This window comes from Chrysochloris asiatica, unplaced genomic scaffold, assembly GCF_000296735.1.
Source record: "Chrysochloris asiatica unplaced genomic scaffold, ChrAsi1.0 scaffold00065, whole genome shotgun sequence".
Lineage (NCBI taxonomy): Eukaryota > Metazoa > Chordata > Mammalia > Afrosoricida > Chrysochloridae > Chrysochloris > Chrysochloris asiatica.
In genome coordinates, this window is record NW_006408583.1 from 4954588 (window position 1) to 4963580 (window position 8993).

The 8993-nt window shown below is 38.9% G+C and overlaps 1 pseudogene; it reads right to left on the reverse strand.

Annotated features, from left to right (window-relative positions):
* Window positions 1-8993, reverse strand: part of LOC102820139 — a 38701-nt pseudogene that overhangs the window by 9375 nt on the left and 20333 nt on the right.

Genomic DNA, 8993 nt, shown 5'->3' on the forward strand with positions numbered 1-8993 from the left:
GGGAACTTCATTTGCTGATATGTCATGAGTCAAAATGAGAAGAAACAGCTAAAATGCCCACGGGTGATTGGAATGTGAAATGCACAAAGTTTAACTTCAAGAAAATTGGAAGTTGTAAAAAAATGAAATGTAACACATAAATATAGATATCCTAGACATTAGTAAACTGAAATGAACTAGTATTGGCCATTTTTAAAAGGACAATCATATGGTATACTAGGTCTGGAACTTAAGAAGAATTATATCACATTCAGCATCCAAAAGATGATTTCAAGATCTGTCTTGAAGTACAATGGTGTCAGTGATAGGATAAAATCCTAGTACCTACAAGAAGACCAGTTAACAGAACTATTGCTCAAATTTACACACCAATTACTAATGTTAAAGATGAAAACACTGAAGATTTTTACCAACCTTGGTTGAAGTTGATCAAACATGCAATTAAAATGCATTAATAGTTACTGGTGATTGGAATGTGAAAGTTGGAAACAAAGAAAAATCAGTGGTAATAGGGCATTGGGGATAGAATGATACAATGCAGGAAGAGGTTCCACCACTTTTGCCGCTTGACACAGTCCGGAGAAAGGAGAAACATCATGCAAAGCAAATGATTCTCTGGAAAGGCATCCTCTATCTCCCCTTCAGAATAACTCTGAATTCACTTGTAGAAATATATGATATTGCCATATTCATGGCCTTTTACTGAGAGCTCTGCAGACCTTAGGAAGAAACCGGTCTGGCAACAATTATTTCAGCTTCATTGGGCTAAATTCAAAGGGAATTGTATGAGCTACTCCCTTTCACAGAAAACCTAAGTACAAAGTAACTGCATTTATGAGATCACAAAAGCAGATAACAAACTAAAGTAAAGCTGACTGACCCCTATAAACCTCACCTAAGTCAATTACCAGCCAGAATTCACAAACCCTCACTATTACATACAGGCACCTACGTAAATAGGCAGAGAATGGCAAACATAAATGAAAGGTGGTCAAAACTTAATAATCTACCTTTCCTGCAACAATCAATCAGGTTGGGCCTTTTTAACATTCCCCACGCTTCAAAAGAAAGAAACAATCTATCACTTACGTAGGAGAGGAGATGATGTCAAAAGAAAAAATGCTTAATGGTTAGAAAAGAACAGGATATTGGAAAGGTCAGGTTGGACACCATAGAAATACTTTTGTTAAGGTTCTGTAATCACAGGGTGAAAGAATGTTACGATTACCAATGTGTAATAATTCAAGGGAAAAATCAAAGTATCAAATCATTATGCATTGTGTGTGATTTTAAGTATAAAAATAAAGACTTGCTGAGCTGGGGCAAGTAGACAGAGAGAGAGCTCCATCAGCCAACTAAGTGGAGACTCCTCCATTGCTTTCACTTTCGCCAACTCCGTGTCTCCTCTCATGTCCTGCGACCCTTCAAGAGCTGGACTCCAGCAACACAAGATATTGCATGATAGATTTTTGACAGACCAAGATCCTATTCATTGAAAATACTTTAAAAAAAAAAAAATGGTGACTATACACATGGACTTCATGAGATGAAAACCACAGGAATCAAAGTGACTATATCTATGAAAGAGATGATGGAGAGGCTCAATATTATCATTTAGAGTAAGTCTAGACCAGACTACCAATTGATCTTATGCAAATTCAAGTTGAAGCTGTAGAAAATCAAAACAAATCTATGAAATCCAATTTAGAGATCATCTCAAGAATAGATGTGAACACTGATTACCGAGAGTTGGTCGAGAACGTGCAGAAAGCAAAAGGTCAGGAAATTAAAAAAGAAAGACCAAAATGAATGTCAGAAGAGACTCTGACACGTGCTCTTGAATGTAAAATAATGCAAAAAGAAATGATTATTTTAAAAACTGAACATCTGATTTCAAGGGGCAGCTCAAGAAGACCAAGTAAAGTAGTATAATGAAATGTGCAGATACCAGAACCTGCACATTAAACAGAACAAGGGTCACTGCATGGTTCAAAATCAGGAAAGGTGTGACAGGGTTGTGTCTTTCCAACACCCATGGATGCAATAGTCAAGACATCACATGGCATACTGCATGGGACAAATCTACTGCAATCTACCTCTTGGAAATGTTAAAAACCAAAATGTCACTTTGAGGCCTAAAATACACCTGACCCAAACCATGGTATTTTCAACCATGTCATGTGCACACAACAGAAAATAAGATGCTGTGGAATGATGGTATTGGTGAAGATTGTTGACAATCTTCATGGATACACTCTCCAGAGAACTCCGTCTAAAATAGCTCGGAACATGAAAGAGCCACCATCAACCAGTGGTGTCAGGATTGACACTTAGCCATGAGCAGTTTTACCCACCACTGTTCAGCATCATTAACATAAACGCTGCCATTGTGAAATACGCAAATAGCAGTCAAGAGATCAAACAATGCATTGCATTAAGCAAATCTGCTGCACAAGACCTTTTTAAAGTGTTGAAGAGCAAAGATATCAGCTTAAGGTCGAAGGTGCACCTTACCCAAGCCATGTTATTTTCAATAACCTCATATGCATGTGAAAGCTGGACAGTGAATAAGGAAGACTGTAGAAGAATTGATGCTTGCTTTTGAAAGTGCCATGGCTGCCAAAAGAACCAATAGATCCGTTTTGGAAGAAGTGTAACCAGAGCGCTCCTTGGAGACCAAGATGGCCAAACTTCGTCTCTCATACTTTGGCCATATTGTCAGGAGGGAGCAGTCGCTGAAGAAGGATATCATGTTTGGTAAGGCAGAGGGTCAGAGAAAAAGAGGAAGCTCCCCAACAAGATGGATTGGCCAAGTGGCAGCATCCATGGACTCAAGTGTGGCAACAGTAGTGAGGTTGGCTCACTATGGGTTGGTACTGACTCAATGGTACCTAGCAACAACAAGATCCAGAATGATCTTTACAATCGAGATGTAAATCTTCTCTCCTTCTTTGCCCATGACGCCATGTCTCTGGAGAAGGTCATCATGCCTGGTAAAGTGGAGGGTCAGCAAAAAAGGAAGTTCCCTAGCAAGACAGATTGACACAATGGCAACAATTTTCTCAAACATAGCAACGATTGTGAGAATGGCCCAGGATTGGGCAGTGTTTCATTCTGTTGTGCATAGGGTCTCTATGAGTCCAAAGTTTCTCGATAGCACCTAAGAACCACAACAATCCTTCTTCTTTATTTCTAACTTTTGCATCCCAGTCACCGGTAATTATGTACTGCATTTTGTTTGCATGCTCGATCAGTTTCATATAGCAGAACTATGTAAAACATCTTCATTTTTTTTTTGTGAATCTCATTTGTGGTTGGTACATGAATTTGAAGAGCAGTCATATTAACTGGTCTTCCTTCTAGGCATATGGTTATTAACCTATCACTAGCAGCACTGTATTTCAGGATAGATCTTGAAATACTTCTTTTGACAATGTAGACATAAATAAGTATAATGCTACTGATAAAAATATGACAAACATGATCCAAATTATTTTGTAGCTGAAGCAAAAAATAAATAACAGGTTTTGAAATGACTGATCAATTGAAAGTCTGAGGTAAAATATTAGTTACTCAGGGTCAGATATCTTCTTTAGACTTTTGGGAGCTCATAAAAGAGGAGCTGATTTCCACTCTGACAACTTCCAAGGCACTGTCACTGTATTTCTTATCTTTCAGATAGAAAAATTCACTAGCAATACCTCTTCACAGCTATTATAGGGCCATCCATAACCAGGATAGATTCTTCCTTTCCCATCACTTGAATCAAGCAGGTCTTTGAGCTGTTGATATAATACATTTTGTACTTGGTCCAGGAGAATAGTGTTCTGAACAGCAGAGGCATCCTATGATGTGTGAAAGAGATTGAAGATCTCATGAAGAACAGAGTCTTCTACCATTGATTGTCTTCCCAATTTTCCCATGGGAATTTGAAGTAAGCCCTGTCCCTCAGCCAGGAAAGAAGAGAAACGATATCTATTTGGCCTAGAATTGAAAAGGTTTCCTGCTTTTTCAAGTTAAGTATTTAACTTGAGGCAAATAAATGGGAGAAGTTCATCACACCAGTCTAGGAGGCAAATAAATGGGAGAAGTTCATCACACCACATCCGTGAAGAGACTGAAAAGCCAGTTCTAAAAAGAAGTTGAGAAGACTGACATCTGATGGAACCCGGAACCCAGAACTCTGTTAAGTTAAAGCTATCTTATTGGGGTAAATGAGAAAGAGCTGATGCTGATGCTAGTGAACTCCAGAGTAGCTATTAGGAGATGGTCCTCCACCCTAAACGGGACAATAAATGATGTTCACTGCCTGCAGAAGGCTTTCCATTTTCATTATCATATTTTACTTTTTACCAACCTCTATTGTTTCCCCTTCCTTCGACCAATTCTCTGTACAGGCTACTAAGCATATAGACATGGCTGTCCTGCTCTTGAACAAGCACTGGTGGCACAGTGGGTTAAGTACTTGGGCTTCTAAATGAAAGGACAGCAGTTTGAAACCACTGACTACCAGTGTAAACTCGCATGAGAAAGATGAGACAGTTGGAGTCCATAGATTCCTAGCCTTGGAAACCCTACTCTACTGTTTGTTGTTGTTCAGTGTTGTTAAGTTGTTTTTGACTCATAGTGAACCTGTATAGGGCTTCTGAGGAGCGGCCGGTGAGTCTGAACCCCAAACTCAGGCTTCAAACTGACCTTGCGGTCCAGTGCTTATCCTACAGCACCACACCAGGATTCCTACTCCGTCCAAGAGGGTTGCTATGAGTTGAAATCAACTAGATGGCAGTGTGTTTGTATCTTGCTAACATGAGAAGGCTTCAAAAAGTTTCTGGGGAAACTTCCATGTCTTTTCACTCTATCTGTCCAAAACCTTTTTGAAGCCTCCATGAATTTATCCCCCGGCAAAGAAGACTTAAGGATTCTCCTCCCAAAATGTAAAGCGGAGTGTGCCTGGATGCAATCTAATGATACTTCTAATGAAGTACCTTCAAGGAGCCTTGGCTGCTGCTGATATATGCTGTTCTTTGATGTATGCTGTTTATTCCTCCACATCCTGTTTATTCTTTAAGTAACAAATGCCTGTTGACCACCCATTAGAACCCTGTTTGATTTGTGCTGTGCTCTGTTCCAAATGGATCTTCATTAAGAACTTGTGAACACAGCACATTGTAAAAGAAAAAGTCCAAATGTAGAAGCAAAAAGATCAGGGGAAAATGTAGAAAATGAAAAAATCTTATTTAAGAGGCACAAATGAAAGAAGGTTCCTGAAAGTAACAGACATGTCAACAGAAGAACCCTTTAAGCCATCCTGTTTTGTGTAAAGGGCAGGAGGAAGACCATTGTGCATGTGAGTGGAAATGGTTTAATCTCATAGGTTTTCCTTACAGTTCAAGCATCACTTTAACAATTAAGATATGCATAATAAAAGGAGCTCTGGTAGCGTAGTAGTTATGAATTAGGCTGCTAACCTTAGGGGCAGCAGTTCGAAACTACCAGCTGTTCCGCAGGAAAAAGATGAGAATTTCTGCTCCCATAAAGATTTACAGCCTCGGAAATCCTATACAGGGTCGCTACGAGTCGGAACCAACTCCACGGCACATAACAACAACAATAAGTGGTCCCGGATGGTTAGTAGTCATCTTCGCTATCTCCTGTTGTATAATATGTCTGATAGTCTTCCCTCTTTATAAGAGGAAGAATTGTATTATGTAGAAATCTATGTGCCTTCAATAGCTTAATGACAATGTGAGAAATTTGGTTTTCTTTATTCTACTTAATTGAGGAAGTACTGGACTCTTATGGGATGTCAGTTACTGTGCCTGAGCACAGGCTATACTAAGATGACTAAGCCTCTAACCCTACTTTCAACAGGAGTAAGGTACAGCCACCACTGCCTGCAGGCCTCAGGCCGTTGGAATCTGCCACGTGGTCTTTGTAGATGCTTTATGACGGCTCATTATCCTGCCCAGACCATTGTTTAATTCTATCAAAGTAATGGCTAACAAATCTACTTTTCCCTCCCCTTTGCTATTTTTGTATAATTTAAATTTTATTAACTCTTCTTTTGCATTTGTCATTTTGCTGTTAAAAAAAGCGGTCCTAATGTTGTTATCTAGAGTCCTGGTGTGATGCTGTGGGCTAATGTGTCAAACTGCAAAGTCGTTTAAACTGCAAGGTCGGTGGTTCAAGCTCACCAGCTGCTCCTTGGAAACCCTATATAGAGTCATTACGGGTTGGAATTGACTCAACAGCACTTAACACACAATGTTGTTATCCTGGTGTAGTGCTGTGGATTAATAATATACTGGACTGCAAGGTTGCTTTGAACTGCAAGGTCAATGGTTCAAACTCATTGGTTGCTCCTCAGAAACCCTATACAGGGTCAATCAAAGGCACTTAACAACAACAATCTTCTTGTAATCTTTTCTATTTCACTTTGAGGTTTGTTGCAATAAAAAGAAGAGGAAATGTAAAAAGAGCTAGCATATTTCTTCTATGATTTTCAAGACATCCAAGTTTTCCTCTCTTTGAAAAGACATTCCTAGAAAGTACAAGTAAACAGTAATGAAAAAGTAACACACAAGGCAAATGGAAAGTAAACACTGAAAATGAAAACAAGAAAGTAACATCTATTGACAACGCATCACTTAATGAGCTACACAGCTATAAATCTGAGATTAAGGACTCTTCAGAGTGGCAGGCTTCCACTCAGCCAGAGGGGATAGTACTGTGCTTACAAACAGTTTCAAAAGGAGGATAGGTTGTGGCTTAAAGGCTAGTGAACAGAGACTTACCTGCCTCATTTATTAAACAAAACTTCATTTATTTACTTATTTCTTTATCCACCAAGGTGATCCATGTCTGGGGATTCGATCACACCAACGCACTCTCCAAAGACACTGTGTTACAGATTGGATCGCCATTTTATTAATGTGTGAGGGACGAGCTATCCTGGAATATCATAGATGTTAGTCATTTGGTCAGGGTGCTCCCTCCATATACGTGTTCATGTTCAAACCAAAGGTAAAATTAGAGATAAAAATGTTGCTGGTGAGTGGAGAGTTATAGGAAGGAGAGCAGATCATTTCAGGACAAATGACATCCAGCTTTCAGAGTTGAATGAGATGACTGTCTCCACTGCGGAAATGGCTAGTGGTTGTTGAGTACTACTTTGTTTCAGGCATTGTTATTATTGCAATATTATTTCATTTGCTCTTCATGGCCACATGATGAAGTAGGTGTGATGATCATTTCTATATAATAGAGGAGGAACCGAGGTGCCCAAGGTCACACAGCCAGTGCTGGTTGGAGGTGTGACATGAACCCAGGCAGTCTAATCTCAGAGCCACTGTCACAACCACAAAAGTGAACTCTCCCTTGTATGAAACCTAACTAGTTCTTACTCTCCAATTCACTCTTTTCCTATTCACCAAGAGTACCATTCCCACACTCCCAAGATACCACAACACACTAAATAAGATACAATTCCCTTGACATCTGCTAAATTCCAGTTCTGTCTTTTAAGTGATGCATTTTGTTGAGTTCAGCTGGTACTCTGAAACTCTTTATTCCCATTTGAGGAGTTTTCAGAAATGATCCAGAAGGTTTAAGCATCTATTTTAAATTTAGTTTTACTATCTCTATTTTTTTAAAGAGCGCAGATAGCCTAATAGATTACAGTTGAACTGCTAACCTCAAGGTCAGTAATTCAAATCCACCATCTACTCCACAGGAAAAAGATGAGGCTTTCTGCTCCCCTAACTATTTACAACCTTGAAAGCCCAATACGAGGTTACTATGAGTTGGAACCAACTCAATGATACACAACCACTACCACCATCTCTATTTTCAGAAGGCTACATCTTCTGGCATGGTCTTCCAATTTTAAAATGTACTCAGTCTAGAACATTTAGTCCTTGAGATGGGACATAGACCATTTTGCCTCTTCTGAGACAGACACTATATTGAGGATACAGCTCTGCTGCTCTCAGAGAGCTTATTGTTTATCAGGGAGCTCATACAGTAAACCAGTAAGTAGATTGATTTGTTCTTGTTGTGAATTCCAACTCAGAGCAGCGAGTCAGTTCCAACTCAGAGCAACGAAACACTAGCAGGTATTATACCAGAATATTGATTAATTAATTACAGTCTTTTAACTGAGTGTAGCTAAAAGAGAATGCCTCAGCTTAATGAGGAGTTTGACATTTAAGCACCAGTTACTAATACATCGTGGGTTTTGGTAAGTGAAGCAACCTCTCTGAATTTTCAGTTTCCTTATCTGTAAAATGCAGCAATTATCTCATAGAGAAGCTGTAAAAACAGAATGAAATTGCATTTGTAAAACACTTTGCTGAAACTCATACAGTAATTATTTTCATTAATACTAATATTATTAAAAGTAATCTGTATATTAGAGATTCAAGAAACACATACCATGATAAGCTGTGAATACCATTGACCCCAATTACTCCTGGTCTATGGTAGGGTATCACTTGTCAATGGAAAGTCTAAAGAGAGAAATACCTGCCTTACCACATGTTGACTGAGACAAAGTTTTTATTGCTAAGGATGATACTTGGTAGAGAGCAGAGACCATCATACAAAGCAATTTTGAATCTCTTTTAGGGAAACTAATCACTTAGCAGGAGTCCTGGAGTAGCATTGTAGGATAAGCACTAGACTGCTAATCATAAGATCATGGTTCAAATGGGAACCCTCTACAGAGTCATTATGAGTTGCACTAGACTATCAACGGCAAGGTTGTTGTTCAAACCCATCAGCTGCTCCTCGGAAACCCTAAACAGGCTTGTTGTGAGTCGGAACCAACTCTACGGCACTCAACAACACTTAGAAAAATGTTTGACAAGCCATCATACTTTTTTTTGTATAATTTCACAATAATATATTGTTTTTAGTGTCTTATTGTGAATTATATGATAGTTTACAAGGGAGAACATTAGTTTTACATTCATTCTATCATACATCATATTGTT